This window comes from Ranitomeya imitator, chromosome 1 (assembly GCF_032444005.1).
Source record: "Ranitomeya imitator isolate aRanImi1 chromosome 1, aRanImi1.pri, whole genome shotgun sequence".
NCBI lineage: Eukaryota > Metazoa > Chordata > Amphibia > Anura > Dendrobatidae > Ranitomeya > Ranitomeya imitator.
This window is the reverse complement of record NC_091282.1, coordinates 545150655-545166924: the sequence shown is the minus strand read 5'-3', so window position 1 is coordinate 545166924 and position 16270 is coordinate 545150655. Positions and strand designations below refer to the sequence as shown.

General features: G+C 43.5%; 1 long non-coding RNA gene across 1 annotated transcript in view; it reads right to left on the bottom strand.

Moving 5' to 3' along the window:
- The window catches only part of LOC138677805 (uncharacterized), a 181839-nt gene extending 165962 nt beyond the window's left edge, over positions 1-15877 (bottom strand). Inside the window, exon 1 of the long non-coding RNA XR_011321203.1 lies at positions 15538-15877. This is a non-coding gene — a long non-coding RNA (uncharacterized lncRNA). The remainder of the gene's footprint in view (positions 1-15537) is intronic.
- Between the last annotated feature and the right edge of the window lie 393 nt (positions 15878-16270).

Here is a 16270-nt window from a genome sequence, read left to right as displayed (position 1 = left end):
TCATAGATGCATATTGTCATTTAATGCTTGTAAAAAGAGGAGTAAATTGCAAGATGACTTGTAGGTACAAACAATGTCTGATAATACCCATTTATGAAGATGGGAAGACTGTACTTATTATGTAGGTTTCTGCCACACACTATGAAGTTTGATAATAATGCCACCTGCTGGTGACACTAGTAAACTGCAACAGTACAAAAAATATTGTTCAATTACTTTTTTTTGTAGTTTGTCTGTCTTTATTCTAAACATGCTTGATATTAATACACATTACAAACTAATACTACAAAATCTCAGATTATTCTCACAAAATACATTTAATAATACAATAAGTAATAAAAAAACGAAACAAACACACATAATGCCTTATCGTATTTTATATTTATTTACATTGTATTTTATTTAATTTTGTTATTAAAAGGGTTGTCTCAATCTAATAAATAAGTAACATTGCAAAGTGCTTGTAAAAACAAAGTGTACGCATTAATAAAATATTTTTAATTTTATAGTGTACAGCTCATTGCCTATGTTATCAACAGGGGTGTAATGAAGCGGTCACTTCTGTGATCGGGCCTTACGGGTCAGGAACCTGCCGACACCAGCGAAAATTTCAACTGGATGTGCATCCTCAGACACACATCAAGTTGAAGTATAGTGCAACGCACAGACACATTGCGTCACTCAGCACGCCACAATACACGCTGCGGACCAATCACCAGCAGCTGAGGTCTGTGTGCACATGACGACGCACATGACAGTGACATCTTGCGCTCCCGTTGCAAGCCGTAGTCAATTGCCGGTTTCACAGGAGGACATGCGCTGCTGAGGAGCGATGGAAAGGAGAGTATTTAGTTATTATTTTTATCAGTAGCCATACTAGAACATGGATGACTCGGGTGCATTATACTTCATGGATGACTATGGGGGCTGCATTATACTTTATGGATGACTATGGGATGCATTATACTTTATGGATTACTATGTGGGAACATTATACTTTATGGATGACTCTGGGGTACATTATGCTCTATGTATGACTATGGGGCTGCATTATACTTTAAGGATGACTATAGGGCTGCATTATACTTTATTGATGACTATGAGGTACATTATACTCTATGTATGACTATGGGGTTGCATTATATTTTATGGATAACTCTGGGGTACATTATACTCTATGTATGACTATGGGGTGCATTATACTTTATGGATGACTATGGGGTGCATTATACTTTATGGAGGATTATGGGGTGCGTTATACATTATGGATGACTATGGGGTGCATTATACTTTATCAATGACAATGGGGTGCATTATACTCTATGGATGACTATGGGGTACATTATACTTTATGAATGACTCTGGGGTACATTATTTTCCATGTATGACTATGGGGCTGCATTATACTTTATGGATGACTATGGGGCTGCATTATGCTTTGTCGATGACTATGGGGTACATTACACTCTATGTATGACTTTGGGGCTGCATTATACTTTAACGATGACTATGGGGTGCATTATACTTTATGAATGACTATGGGGATGCATTATACATTATGGAGGACTATGGGCTGTATTATACTTTATGGATTACTATGTGGAAACATTATACTTTATGGAGGACTATGGGGTGCATTATACTTTATGGATGACTATGGGGTGCATTATATTTTATGGATGACTCTGGGGATGCATTATACTGTAAATTATGGAGGACTATGGGGTGTATTATACTTAATGGATGACTATGGACTGTGCATTATACTTTATGTATGACTATGGGTGCATTATACTTCATGGATGACTATGGGGCTGCATTATACTTTATGGATTACTATGAAGTGCATTATACTTTATGGATAACTATGGGGAGCATTATACTCTATGGATGACTAAGGAAGTGCATTATATTTTATGGATTACTGTGAGGTGTGTTATACTTTATGGATGACTATGGGGGTGCTTTACGCTGTAAGGACCACTATGGGCTATGCATTATAATTTATGGATGACTATGAAGTGCATTATACTTTATGGATAACTATGGGGAGCATTATACTGTATGGATGACTAAGGAGGTGCATTATATTTTAGGGATTACTATGAGGTGTATTATACTTTATGGATGACTATGGGGCTGCATCATGCTTTGTAAATGACTCTGGACTGTGCATTATACAGTGCTTTAAATATGATTATGAGGGTGCATAATATTTTAAGTATGACTATGAGGGTGCATTGTACTTTATGAATGACTATGGAGTATGCATTATACTTTCTGGATGACTATGAGGTGCATTATACTTTATGGATGACTATGGGGCTGCATTATACTTTATGGATGACCTTGGAGTGCATTATACTTTCTGCATGACTATGGGGTGTGCATTATACTTTATGGATGACTATGGGGCTGTGTCACGAATCACATGGGGGATAATTTTATCATCCCCACCGCTGACACCAATATGTCATGAACCAGGGTTGTTTTTTTGCACCAGTTCTTTTCTGAAGGAAATGTATCTACATCCCACTTCTCAGTTCCGGTTTGGAACTTGCAGCTCCCTGGCACCCCCCTTACCCTCAGGTCAGACAGGGTACTGCACCTAAGATAATTAGTCACCAAAAAGGCTGCCTTACTATCAACAGGCTAATGGGCACACTGAAGCGAAGGCGGTATAACTACTCCCACTCAGGCGAGAACAATAATTATCAATGCCGTCCGTCGCTACCAGTTTTCCCAACGTCTCAGGACACTTTCCGCTGCCACCAGCTCCTATTCCTGAACTGTTAATGGGTCAGGAGCCAACCCAATTAGTAGCGTAATTTACTTCAGCGGACGTGACAGTATATTATAGAGCAAGAAGAAATGAAGCTATTAATTTTATATATTTTACTCCAAAAGGTAGGCAGTGTTTACAAAAGGATAAAAAGATATTATAAAAGAAAACAAGTATCGTATGTACAGACAATTACAAAAATAACAGGGATTAAAGGTGAAAATCAACTTACAGTTCTTTCATATCATTTAATGGTACGCCATGTGGTGGCTGGGGGTAGGGGACCTTCCCAAAATCATCAGGTCAGATTGCGCAGTGTGTCGTAGCTGAATCCCCAGCAAAAGACCCCCCTTGTCTGGGCCTCTGAGTTTTATACCTTTGCCCAAAACTAAGGGCCTCCCCCGGATGACCTCATGGGGTGGGCAGAACTATGGAATGTACTGCCCTTTTCAAAAGGACTGAAACCTTAATAATTCCATAACTCGGGGTGGAAGTCTCGTCGAGCGACGGCGGGACCATCATCATTCTGGTTTTGAAATTCGTTTTCTATTAAGTCTAAACATGGAGTGCAAGTATGACCCGATTAAGCAGAAATCCATTTCTGTGATTGTGCTGGTTCTGGACCCTATACCCTAATCCATAGAAAACTCACTGGCTGGTAGTTCTAACCAGGCACATGCCGAAGATGTATTTGTTCCACTTCTATCATTAATCGGTGCTAAGATATTTACGTTTGCAAGAACAAAGAAACCGTGTTTTTTTCCAGGTGCTTCTAGTTTGTACTTTCAGTATAGGGCCATAAGCTACTCAGGGAGGGCTGCTGGCATGCTGGTCTCACATTACAGCTGTATAGCAGGGGAGAGTGAGGGGGGAGTGAAATCGCACACAGGCACATGCAGGCAGAGGAAATTGCAGCTGAGAGCTCTGTATGAGTAATTGAAATAATAAGAAATTCTTCATATTTCCTGACAGGCTGCAATATACTTTATGGAGGACTATGGGTTGCATTATACAGGGTGGGCCATTTATTTGGATACACCTAAACAAAATGGGTTGTTTGTGGCACATTAGTATATGGAAGGGGGGAACCTTTTCAAGATGGGTGGTGACCATAGTGGCCATTTTGAAGTTGCCATTTTGGATCCAACTTTATTTTTTCCAATGGGAAGAGAGTCATGTGACACATCAAATTTTTCATTGTGTTGGATTGTCAATCCAATCCTCTACACCCACTCTTGACACACTGATAGCAACACAGCAGACGAAATGCTAGCACAGGCTTCCAGTATCTGTTGTTTCAGATGCTGCACATTCCTATTTTATCTTGGTGTATCCATATAAATGGCCCACCCTGAACTTTATAGATGACTATAGGGTGCATTATACTTTATGTATGACCTTAGGAATGCATAATACTTTATAGATGACTATAGGCTGTGCATTATACTTTATGGATGATTATGGGGTGCATTATACTTTATGGAGGATTATGGGGTACATTTTACTTTATGTATGACTATGGGGCTGCATTATACTTTATGAAGGACTATGGGGTGCATTATACTTTATGGATGACTATGGGCTGTGCATTTTATTATATGGATGACTATGAGCTGTGCAGTATATTATATGGAGGACTTTGGGGTGCATTATACTTTATGGATGACTATAGGCTGTGCATTATACTTTATGGATGACTATAGGGTGCATTATAATTTATGGATGACCTTGGGGATACATTATACTTTATGGATGACTATGGGCTGTGCATTATACTTTATAGATGACTATGACTATGTGGATGCATTATACTTTATAGATGACTATAGGCTATGCATTATACTTTATGGATGACCAGGGGGATTTGTTATACTTTATGGATGACTATGGGCTGTGCATTATACTTTATAGAGGACTATGAGTTGTGCTTCATATTATATGAAGCATATGGGCTTTGTATTATATTTTATGGATGACTATGGGCTGTGCAGTATATTATGTGGACGACTATTGGATTTATTATATTATATGCAGGATTAGGGGGGTGCATTATACTTTTGCTACGGAGCCCTGTGACTTCTTATGTATGCCCTTGGTGAGTATAATGATATATTTTCTTGTTTACATTAAAGAACAGAGGCAGAATGGGAGACATATAACAATCCTTATACAGTGGGGGAAAAAGTATTTAGTCAGCCACCAATTGTGCAAGTTCTCCAACTTAAAAAGAAGAGAGAGGCCTGTAATTGACATCATAGGTAGACCACAACTATGAGAGTCAAAATGAGAAAACAAATCCAGAAAATCACCTTGTCTGATTTGGCAAGATTTATTTTGCCAAATATGGTGGAAAATATGTATTTGGCCACCTAATAACATGCAAGATTTCTGGCTCTCACAGACCTGGAACTTCTTCTTTAAGAGGCCCCTCTGTCCTCCACTCATTAACTGTAGTAATGGCACTTGTTTGAACTTGTTATCAGTATAAAAGACATACCACCAACAGTTAAACTTCTGTCATTGCCAACAAATGATATATAACAAAATATTGAGATTAACTTTTCTTAACCCCTTTTTGACATTAGACTTACTATCCCATCGAGGTGGGGTGGGCCCGTATGCCCACCGATGGGATAGTACGTCATAAGCGATCGGCCGCGCTCACGGGGGAAACGCGGCCGATCATGGCCGGGTCTCAGCTGACTATCGCAGCTGACATCCGGCACTATGTGCCAGGAGCGGTCACGGACCGCCCCCGGCACATTAACCCCCAGCACACTGCGATCAAACATGATCGCAGTGTTCGGCGGTATAGGGAAGCATCGCGCAGGGAGGGGGCTCCCTGCGTGCTTCCCTGAGACCCCCGGAGCAATGCGATGGGAACGCGTTGCTGCGAGGGTCTCTTACCTCCTCCCTGCAGCAGGTGGCTTACCAGCGCCTGCACAGAGCAAGTGCCGGGAAGCCTCCAGGAGTGCACTCCAGATCGCTGATCTGACACAGTGCACAGCAAAGTGTCAGATCAGCGATCTTACACTATAACATGATGCCCCCCCTGGGTCAATGTTATAGTGTAAAAAAAAAAAAATATTCACATGTGTATAAAAAATGAAAAAAAATTACTAAAAACAAATATATATATATATATATATATATATATATATATATTGTTCCTATAAATACATTTCTTTATCTAAATTAAAAAAAAAAACAATAAAAGTACACATATTTAGTATCGCCGCATCCGTAACGACCCGACCTATAAAACTGTCCCACTAGTTAACCCCTTCAGTGAACACCGTAAAATAAAAAACGAGGCAAAAAACAACGCTTTATTATCATACCGCCAAACAAAAAGTGGAATAACACACGATAAAAAAGATTGATATAAATAACCATGGTACCGCTAAAAACGGCATCTTGTCCCACAAAAAAATGAGCCGCCATACAGCATCATCAAAGAAAAAATAAAAAAGTTATAGTCCTCAGAATAAAGCTATGCAAAAATAATTATTTTTTCTATAAAATAGTTTTTATCATATAAAAGCGCCAAAACATAAAAAATTATATAAATGAGGTATCACTGTAATCCTACTGACCCGAAGAATAAAACTGCTTTAGCCATTTTACCAAAAGCGGAACGGTATAAACGCCTCCCCCAAAAGAAATTCATGAATCGGTGGTTTTTGGTCATTCTGCCTCACAAAAATCGGAATAAATAGTGATCAAAAATGTCACGTACCTGAAAATGTTACCAATAAAAATGTCAACTCGTCCCGCTAAAAACAAGACATCACATGATTCTGTGGACCCAAATATGAAAAAATTATAGCTCTCAATATGTGGTAACGCAAAAATATTATTTGCAATAAAAAACGTCTTTTAGTGTGTGACAGCTGCCAATCATAAAAATCCAGTAAAAAACCCGCTTTATAAGTAAATCAAACCCCGCTTCATCACTCTCTTAGTTAGGGAAAAATTAAAAAATTTAAAAAATGTATTTATTTCCATTTTCCCATTAAGGTTAGGGTTAGGGCTAGGGTTAGGGTTAGGGCTAGGGTTAGGGTTAGGGCTAGGGCTAGGGTTAGGGCTAGGGTTAGGATTAGGGCTAGGGTTAGGGCTGGGGCTAGGGTTAAGGCTACAGTTAGGGTTGGGGCTAAAGTTAGGATTAGAGTTGGGGCTAAAGTAAGGGTTTGGATTACATTTACGATTGGGAATAGGGTTGGGATTAGGGCTAGGGGTGTGTCAGGGTTAGGGGTGTGGTTAGGATTACCGTTGGGATTAGGGTTAGGCGTGTGTTTGGATTAGGGTTTCAGTTATAATTGGGGGGGTTTCCACTGTTTAGACACATCAGGGGCTCTCCAAACGCAACATGGCGTCTGATCTCAATTCCAGCCAATTCTGCGTTGAAAATGTAAAACAGTGCTCCTTCCCTTCCGAGCTCTCCCGTATGCCCAAACAGGGGTTTACCCCAACATATGGGGTATCAGCATACTCTGGACATATTGGACAAAAACTCTTAGGGTCCAATTTCAACTGTTGCCCTTGGAAAAATACAAAACTGGGGGCTTAAAAATAATTTTTGTGGGAAAAAAAAGATTTTTTATTTTCACAGCTCTGCGTTATAAACTGTAGTGAAACACTTGGGGGTTAAAAGTTCTCACAACACATCTAGATAAGTTCCTTGGGGGGTCTAGTTTCTAATATGGGGTCACTTGTGGAAGGTTTCTATTGTTTAGGTACATTAGGGGCTCTGCAAACGCAATGTGACACCTGCAGATCATTCCATCTAAAGGTACCGTCACACTCAGCAACTTTGCAACGAGAACGACAACGATCCGTGACTTTGCAGCGTCCTGGATAGCGATCTCGTTGTGTTTGACACGCAGCAGCGATCTGGATCCCGCTGTGCCATCGCTGGTCGGAGCTAGAAGTCCAGAACTTTATTTCGTCATCAGGTCGGCGTGTATCGTCATGTTTGACATCAAAAGCAACTCGTTCTGGAGTTGCTGTGTTTGACGTCTCTACAGCGACCTAAACAGCGACGCTCCAGCGATCGGCTCGTTGTCTATATCGCTGCAGCGTCGCTGAGTGTGATGGTACCTTTAGTCTGGATTCCAAATGGCGCTCCTTCCCTTCCGAGCCCTCCCATGTGCACAAACTAGGGTTGAGCGAAATGGATCGGAAAAATTCAAAAATCAACGACTTTCGGCAAAGTCGGGTTTCATGAAACCCGACCCGATCCTAGAGTGGGATTGGCAATGAGGTCAGCAATCTTCGCGCCAAAGTCGCGTTTCATATGACACTTTCAGCGCCATTTTTCAGCCAATGAAAGATGACGCAGAGTGTGGGCAGCGTGATGACATAGCTCTTGGTCCCCTCCATCTTAGAGAAGGGCATGACAGTGATTGGCTTGCTTTCTGCGGCGTCACAGGGGCTATAAATGGGAGTGCACGCCGACCGCCATCTTACTTCTGACGATCGTAGCATAGGGAGAGGTTGCCGCAGCTGCATCAGAAGAAGGGATCTAGTTAGGGAGGGAAGATTAAGCCCCGAAACTGCTTGTGCTGTAGCGATTTCAACTGTTCAACACCACCATTTGTTTGCAGGGACAGTGGAGGCTATAATTTTGTGCATCAGCTCTGTAGCTTATTAGGATGCCCTATAAGGCTCCCTAATAGCTGCATTGCTGTTTGCACGCCACTGTGCAAACCAACTGCTTTTTTAAAAGCAAAAATCCTGTTGCTCCTTTCTGCACAGTTATCTTTTTATCTGTCCACACTTTTGTGTGCATCAGTCCTTTTTATTGCTGCCATACTTTTCCTAAGATCATTGTAGGGAGATAGAAATTGTACTACAGCCCTTGTATTTTTTCATATAACTTCCAGCCTCTTTCTGGCACTTAGATTGCGTTGTTATAAACACTGGGCCTGAATTTTGGGTCAGTCTCCCCCAAAAAAAGGGGAGGTTCAAATTCTCACAAAGTGGATCTACTGCAGTCCTGTTAGTTTGGTGTATGTCAGCCAGCCACTTTCTGCCACTTAGATTGCGTTGTTTTATACACGGGGCTTGAGTTTTGGGTCAGTCTCCCCCAAAAAAAGGGAGATTCAAATTCTCCACAAGTTTATATACACCTTCTACCTTATTTTACAATACCATATAACGGTTGTTATTTTGGTTAGATTGTCAAAAAAATGAGGAAGTCTCGTGGAAGAGGCCGTGGGCGGTGGTTGCCAGCTGATACTGATGCTGGTGGTGGTGGTGCATCTGGTGGTAGTGGCAAAAGCACAATAGCACCTAAGGCTGGAGGTGTTGAGCCAGCGTCATCGTCTGGCTACACAAGGCCTCTAAGGCTCCTTTTTCTGGGAGTAGGAAAACGGCTTTTAAAGCCTGAGCAGCAGGAAAAAGTTTTGGCTTCCATTGCTGACTCAGCCTGTAACTCTTTCGCCTCCTCTTCAGAAAGTTCCAAATATAAATGCAGCGAGTCGTCAGTGGATGCTCCCGGTCAGGAACAAGACGTTTCCTTGTGTCCTTCACCCACCAAAAGTGAAGGATGCGTCAGGCGACACTACAGGTTACTCCATGGAGCTCTTTACACATACCGTGCCTGGGTTAGAACAGGAAATTGTTAACTGCCCATTACAAGATGAATCAGACATGGAGTGCACTGATGCACAGCCACAGCTAGATTATAATGCTGTTCCATTGACTCAGATCACTACATTGCCCTCGCAGTGTGCTGAGCCAGAATCTGACACTGATGAGACTATGGTGCCCCATCCCGAACGCTATAGCACCTTACACGGTGACACAGAGGAAGGTGCACATGACATTGAAGAGGAGGTGATAGATGACCCAGTTGTTGACCCAGATTGGCAGCCATTGGGGGAAGAGGGTGCCGCTGCCAGTAGCTCTGAAGCGGAGGAGGATGATCCGCAGCAGCCATCTACATCGCAACAGCTGTCATCTGGCAGGCCCGTATCAGGCCAAAAACGTTTGTCAAAAATAAAAACAGTTTTAGGACAGCGTGGCCATCCGGTGAAAGTAGCACAGTGTGCAATGCCTGAAAAGGTATTCCATAGTAGGAAGAGTGCAGTGTGGCAATTTTTTAACCAAGATCCGCATGATCAGTCAAAAGTTATCTGTAAGAAATGCTCAAAGACCTTTAGCAGAGGGAAGAATCTTCAAAATTTAAATACAACATGCATGCTTAGACATTTAACCAGCATGCACTTGCAAGCCTGGACTAACTACCAAACGTCCCGTACCGTTGGTGCACCTGCTCAGAATGAAGGTAGTCAGCAACGCTACATTGCTTCCCTCACTGTAAGCCCACCGGTTAGGACACCACCAGCAGCAAATGTGGAGGTATCGTCGCAAGGCCAAAGCAGTCAGGGAATCACAAGGTTATTGGCAGGAAACACTGTATGTAGGCCAACATCGAGAATACCATATCACCAACCCTCTCTCAATCCACCATGTCCACCACCACCACCACCACTGCTAGTTCCACCATATGCACCTCTCCAGTTCAGCTCACCCTACAAGAGACTCTCTTTAGGAAAAGAAAGTACTCATCCTCTCTTCCACGTACACTGGGTTAATGTGGTGGATGCAGGGTCCACAGGGGACAGCCATAGTGGGACAGTTCTGCCTAGCCCACGGTCTAGGAAACAGTTGGCTGTAGGCGTTCGCAACCCCTCCTCCACCTCCACCTCCTCTTCCTCCAGAAGCGAAAGCTCATCCACAGACCGCAGTCGCACGACCACTCCATCCGCAGCTGCCAGTGTTGCACATGAGGTGTCCCATTATCGAACAGCTAGTGGTAAGTGTCAGCAGGCTGTGTCAGAAATGAAGTGTTTGGGTGTCAACAGAAACACACCGCGGAAGTATGGGCCGAGTACTTGCAGCAACAAACTCAGTAATGGCTGGGCAGTGTACATCTTGAGGCAGGCAAGGTAGTCAGTGATAACGGAAGGAATTTTATGGCTGCCGTAGCCCTTTCAGAACTTAAACACAGACCTTGCCTGCCTCACATCTTGAACCTAGTATTGCAGTGCTTCCTCAAAAATTATCCGGAGTTACCAGTCCTACTCCTGAAGGTGCGAAGTCTTTGCTCGCACATCCGCCGGTCGCCCGTACACTCCAGCCGTATGCTGAACCATCAGCGATTGCTGAATCTTCCCCAGCACCACCTAATAATCGACGTTGCAAGAAGGTGGAACTCCACACTGCACATGGTTCAGTGGCTGTGCGAACAGAGGCGTGCTGTAATTAATTTGTGGGAGGATACACATACACGGGCAGGCAGTTGGATGGCAGACATGGAGTTGTCTGGTGTGCAGTGGTCGAAGCTCCAAGACCTCTGTCAAGTCCTTCAGTGTTTTAAGCAATGCACACGGCTGGTAAGTGCAGACGACGCCATCATAAGCATGAGCATCCCACTAATGCGTCTGCAGATGCAAAGTTTGACGCACATTAAGGAGCTGGCGTCTGCAGCCGAGGAGGAGGGAAGCCTTGATGACATTCAGCCATTGTCTGCTCAGGGAACTCTCCTGGATGAGGTGGCGGACGAAGAGGAGGAGGAGGATGGGGATGAATATTTATGGGAGGAGGATGCTTCTCAGGGGGCAATAATAATAATAATAATAATAATTTTATTTATATAGCGCCAACATATTCCGCAGCGCTTTACAAATTATAGAGGGGACTTGTACAGACAATAGACATTACAGCATAACAGAAATACAGTTCAAAACAGATACCAGGAGGAGTGAGGGCCCTGCTCGCAAGCTTACAAACTATGGGGAAAAGGGGAGACACGAGAGGTGGATGGTAACAATTGCTTTAGTTATTCGGACCAGCTATAGTGTAAGGCTCAGGTGTTCATGTAAAGCTGCATGAACCAGTTACCTGCCTAAGTATGTAGCAGTACAGACACAGAGGGCTAATACTGCATAAAGTGTATGAGAACATGAGGCAATAGAAACTGGTGGCGTTGCAAGGTCAGGTACAGGGTTTTTGCGGGACACAAGTGATGTTGATTTGCAAGAAAGTGCTCCTCAACCCAGCACAAGCAGTGAATTGACACCTGGAACATTGGCCCACATGGCTGAGCATGCCTTGCGTATCCTAAAAAGGATCATTATCAAAATGATGACCGATGACGATTACTGGTTGGCCTGCCTCCTGGATCCACGATATAAAGGAAAATTACAAAATATCATGCCACATGAGAACCTTGAGCAAATATTGACTACCAAACAAGCAACTCTTGTAGACCGTTTGGTTCTGGCATTCCCAGCACACAGAGGCGGTGATGCTTCTCACACGAGCCGTAGGGGGCAACATGGCAGAGGTGTTAGAGGTGCACAAATCCGAAGTGGCGTTGGACAGAGGGGTTTTATGACCAGGTTGTGGAGTGATTTCGCAATGACCGCTGACACGACAGGTCATCGATTCAAAGTTAAATAAATAAGGCAGCACACTGCAGCGCTAGAACATACAAACTTGAAATACGAAATTTGAACTGCATTACTGCACTAGAAATATGAAAAATGAGAGCGTTTAGCGCATAAAAATGGCCAATTTTATGTGTGCCTGGTAGCCACTTTACGGCATCTCTCTTATACCAGGTCCTACGCTTGCCTTAACTCGCTGAGAATAAACGTCTCCATCTGAATGGGTACATGTGAAACCTCTTCCTAGACTAAAATTCTCTCTCTCTATGGAGGGGTATTGGACCTGCTGTAATTAAAACACCTGTGGCTAGAAGGCGGAGTGCACGATCAGAAGGCTAGAGAATACATTTCAAAAATCTGACCTGCACATCCAAACATAGACTAAGTGTGAACAGGTGCTGAACCTAGAGTCGCCAACTCGTATATAGTTAAATAAATAAGGCAGCACACTGCAGCGCTAGAACATACAAACTTGAAATACGAAATTTGAACTGCATTACTGCACTAGAAATATGAAAAATGAGAGCGTTTAGCGCATAAAAATGGCCAATTTTATGTGTGCCTGGTAGCCACTTTACGGCATCTCTCTTATACCAGGTCCTACGCTTGCCTTACCTCGCTGAGAATAAACGTCTCCATCTGAATGGGTACATGTGAAACCTCTTCCTAGACTAAAATTCTCTCTCTCTATGGAGGGGTATTGGACCTGCTGTAATTAAAACACCTGTGGCTAGAAGGCGGAGTGCACGATCAGAAGGCTCCCTAAATGGGCTGACTCCCCCCACTGGGCCGTGGTCACCACCTGGCGCAAGCACCCGTGCGAGTGCCGTTTGCCTGGACAGGTGGGTGCGCCCACTCTTGGGCGACGACACTGGCACAGGGTCCCTCATAGTACAATGAAGTGTCTCTGACGGTGGTGGTGCACAACCAACGTCAGACACACCGTCGTAATATGAGGGGCCCTGTGCCAGTACCGCCGCCCACGAGAGAGTGTTCCCCCCCCAGCTTGAACAGTGCTCTACCACTTGCAAAACTTACCTCTCCCTGCTCCAACACTGTGTAGTCTGTGCTGTTAAATCCTTCAATGGCACTGCCAATACAAATTTGTTGAAATGATATATGATAGTTAAAATATACAGGGGCCGTGGCCTCCATTTAGACCACTTAATACTTTGCGCCTACTACCACTGTCTGCTACTCAGCAGAGAAGCCCACCCCAGTACCTAGCTATGCCGCCTGTTTAGTCCAGTTACCACTTTAGAACTGCATTTAGCCTACTTTTGTATTTTGGGCCTACTACCTGTGTCTGCGCCACTCATTACGATTGTCCTCCACAGAACAAAGCTATGCCGCCTGTTTAGTCCTGTTACCAATTTTGAACTGCTTTTAGCCCACTTTTGTATTTCGGCCTACTACCTGTGTCTGCGCCACTCATTACAATTGTCCTCCACCTAACAAAGCTATGCCGCCTGTTTAGTCCTGTTACCAATTTTGAACTGCATTTAGCCTACTTTTGTATTTTGGGCCTACTACCTGTGTCTGCGCCACTCATTACAATTGTCCTCCACAGAACAAAGCTATGCCGCCTGTTTACAATTGTCCTCCACTTAACAAAGCTATGCCGCCTGTTTAGTTCTGTTACCAATCTTGAACTGCATTTAGCCTACTTTTTTTATTTTGGGCCTACTACCTGTGTCTGCGCCACTCATTACAATTGTCCTCCACTTAACAAAGCTATGCCGCCTGTTTAGTCCTGTTACCAGTTTTTAACTGCATTTAGCCTACTTTTTTTATTTTGGGCCTACTAACTGTGTCTGTGCCACTCGTTACAATTGTCCTCCACTGAACAAAGCAATGCCGCCTGTTTAGTCATGTTACCAATTTTGAACTGCTTTTAGCCTACTTTTTTATTTTGGGCCTATATCTGTGTTTCCTCCTCATCCTGCCCATTGCCCAGCCACTGCTAGATGAGTCTGCTGATACATTGACCCAGACCACTACATTCCCCTTGCACTCTACACAGCCAGAATCTGACCCTGTTGAAAGTCAGGTTCCCCTTCCCGCATACTATACCACCTTACACGGGGACAAAGAGGAAGGTGCAGATGAAAGTGCAGGTTCCTTCATCAGGTGGGGGGGCATACTCGTTGGCACTGGCACAGGGCCCCTCATAGTACGCAAAAGTGTCTCTAGCAGTGGGAGGCGCCACCCGCCGTCAAACACACCGCCATACTATGAGGGGCCCTGTGCCAGTGCCAACTAGTGGGCCCCCCTGCTTGCTCAGGATCACAGCACTTGCAAAGTTGAAATATTTACCTCTCCCTGCTCTACCGCCGTGACGTATTCCGCGTCTCCTGTGCCGCCCCCCCTCCTCTCCCCATATAGGGTATCAGCGTACTCAGGACAAATTGGACAACTTTTGGTCCAATTTTTCTTGTTACCCTTGGGAAAATACAAAACTGGGGGGTAAAAAATAATTTTTGTGGGAAAAAAAAGAATTTTTATTTTCACGGCTCTGCGTGATAAACTGTAGTGAAACACTTGGGGGTTCAAAGTTTTCACAACACATATAGATGAGTTCCTTAGGGGGTCTACTTTCCAAAATGGTGTCAATTGTGGGGGGTTTCAATGTTTAGGCACATCAGTGGCTCTCCAAACTTAACATGGCGTCCCATCTCAATTCCAGTCAATTTTGCATTGAAAAGTCAAATGGAGCTCCTTCCCTTCCGAACTCTGCCATGCGCCCAAACAGTGGTTTATCCCCACATATGGGGTATCAGCGTACTCAGGAAAAATTGTACAATAACTTTTGGGGCCCAATTTCTTCTCTTACCGTTGGGAAAATAAAAAATTGGAGGCGAAAAGATCATTTTTGTGAAAAAATATGATTTTTTATTTTTACGGCTCTGCATTATAAACTTCTGTGAAGCACTTGGTGGGTCAAAGTGCTCATCATACATCTAGATAAGTTCCTTAGGGGTCAACACAGAACAGCGGAGCAGAAACATCCACAACAACATTCTTATGTATAAAAGTATATAACGTTTTTATTATTATAAATACAACAGTATAACACAATATCCAAACTGCATATAGATGCTGTAAGCACTATGCACATAAAAGAGGACAATAGGGAGGAGACATGACGATAGCTAAGTGGGGGGGATACTATACTATGTCCTTTTGGCAATAGTAGCAAGCCAGTATAAACTGTACACAGGGTCCCACAGGTATCCCATTAACATAGGTGGCACAGATTCACTATATTAAATGCAGCATATAATAAGCCAGGCTTACCCATTGCGGTCATCAGGGAAAAGTACCCCCACCTTCCTTAGCACCCCTGACGCGCGTTTCGAAGTATTCGCTTTCTTAGCAGGGTTCACTAATGGCCAGTCTCATGGTGTTTAAATAGCGCTAAAACCGGAAATGGTGCCGGGTAAGCGGCGCATACGCGGTGGCGTCCAGGGCACGTCATCGCTGGAGCCGTCACAGCAGGGCGGGCATGGGGCGGAAATCCGCCGTTTGACGTCATGTGACACACACGCCTTGCTGATACTGACAGCCACAGCAGAAGACGAGCACTCCGGGCGGCAGCGGGCATGCGCACCTCCGGCGGCCATTTTCTAAGAGACCACGGCGGTGGCCATTTTTGCAAAGATAAAATAGCTGCATAGTCCCAAGTTCTCATTACATGAGGGACAGCAATAAGGGAAAAACCTAGTGCAGAGCGATAAGTGAAATATATGGGAGGGATACCAGAACCCACCCATTATAACAACATATCTAATATGAAAAACTTTAAATTAGCTAAGTCATACAAAAATAAGTACAAAAATACAATAAAGGTGACATGTGCAATGAATGATATTTATAAATAGTGCACAGTTGAATAACAATAATTAGGACTTCATTTTTCTTTTCTTTTTTTCTTTTTTTCCTTTTTTCCTTTTTTTCTTTATGATTTCCATATGTGAGGGAAAGGGGATCCAATGCAGCCTAAATAGCATCCTAAGCCGTGATCATGTAT